Raw genomic sequence first — 2,072 nt, 5'->3', positions numbered from 1 at the left:
CCCAGATGGAGATCGGAGCAAGCATATTAGCGAACGGGGTATTTTTGGACTCCTTGGCGGAGACACACAGGAGCTTCTAATATAATCTCAGACAGCAGCCAGACACCACCTTCTGTTCCTGCCATGAAGTCATGTGTTAAGCACTGCTTCAAACAGAGACTTCTCCATGTGCGATTGATTCTTTAACCTGGTCGCATGGGCTTGCATGTGTAGCAGGAGTGACCCTGCGAATTAAATCCTTTGAGAGGATCTTCTTAAGGCACCAGACCTGTTGTTACATCACAGAACCACAATGTAGTTTCTAAAGAAACTCTGGAGTTATGGGGGTTACAATAATTTAAATTGGTTGAAGCCCCCTTTTTATTTATAAAGTGTGTACAGTCTTAGAAGAAATTGTGGGAGATTTGGTATATCATTTCTAGTGTTTAAAAAAAACACCCTGCTTTTCATAATTAATGTTCAGGTTTCAGAACCAAACACAGTCTGTGAGCCGGACTGCTTTAGACCTGCCAGGTCTGTTCAGAACATTATGAGGTTGCACCATACTCATTATTATAAATCAAGAAGGGATGAATAATTAAGATGGTGCCTTTTACCACCACATGGGGGCAATAGACTTAAGTACAGTGGTGTTGCTGTTTTGAACCCACTCCGGGGTCCTGGGATGAGCTCCAGAGCTCCAACACTGAAGCTTTGTACTGGTTTGAGTAAAGTCCAAAAATGCATCTGAGGCAAAGGTCTTTGAGTCAGTCACAACTTTCAGTACATTTGTGCAAATTTATTATCGTTATGTTTTATTAAAGGCTGCCTCCACTATTTGATTTCTCAAGTGTGAATTAAAAAATGAAAATAAAATGGATTTAAGGCTTAGTCATGATTAAAATGATAAAATGTTTCAATTATCTCACTTTTTCTTTGATAAGGAAAAAGTCAGCCGGTTCCCACCTCTTTTAACCCCTTTATGCATGAATTGATTTCCAATTGCATAAAAAAATATACAGTTTTTTTTCTCCATTCGAGGTGACGGTAAATTAAGTGGAGTCCTGAATTATATGGTACGTTGCAAATTTTTTTTTGTCATTAAACCAAACATTTGATGGTAGCCAAGGATTACTTCCATGCCTTTAATGTTTTGCTTGCACAAGGAAAAAAAACACCATTTCCTTTTTGATAGGACTCAACATGGTATAAAGAAAAAACTGTCATGTGACTTATGATAGCCAGATGGCAGAAAGCCAATGTGTAGAGAAAGGAAATGAAGATGAATTGGATGACTTTGAAGTGCTCATCAGGTTGCAACATGTGAAAAGCTAGGCTTTTATTTTGAAAAATACTTATCCCTTCAGTCTAAATTTCTAAATTAAAACATTGTTTTATGTTTTTTTATTTTATTATTCAACAAGCACTGTCTTTTGTTATTCTTTTTAAGACAATTTTATCAAAACATTTCAGTTTTGATAAGGAGGCCCTTATTGCATATTTTAAGACCTATGTAGTGCAGTGAAAATCATTTTTTTTGTATGTTCTTGCATTCGTCTCAGGACAGGATGGAGGACAAGTAAAAAGAAAATTACGATTAAAACTGTATTTCTGAGCATTTCTTTATTCAAATTGTTGTGTATCTGGAACAAATGATAAAAAAAGCTGTTAAAATAAGCTTGTAGTTATGTAGAAAATACAATCAGCAGGCCGCAAGCTCCATGATTCACCCCATTCTGATTTATCCACTCGTACGTCTTCGTTTTCCTCGTCCAGGCTGGAATGTGGCTCAAAACTGTACGACTGGATAGTTCAATTATTGCTAACCTTTTTGTTGCACTGGTAATGTTAGGTTGGGGGTGTGAGGGGCTGTAAGCTAGTGGGAGAGAGTGTAAACAAGGGGATGACGAGAAATGAAAGCTGAAAGAACAATTTCCTTTTCATTTTCAATGAAAGTTGATATATAATAATATTTTTTTGTTTTTGTTAAATTTACATAAAGACCCCCCCCCCCATTTGTACCTGTGCCACTTTTGTTTCCATTTTCCCAATGAAAATGGCCCCACCCCCACCCCCATCAAAAACTGCTCCTC

Source organism: Oryzias latipes, chromosome 23 (assembly GCF_053564925.1).
Source record: "Oryzias latipes strain Hd-rR chromosome 23, Olatipes_Hd-rR_3.1".
Lineage (NCBI taxonomy): Eukaryota > Metazoa > Chordata > Actinopteri > Beloniformes > Adrianichthyidae > Oryzias > Oryzias latipes.
This window is presented reverse-complemented; position numbering follows the sequence as displayed.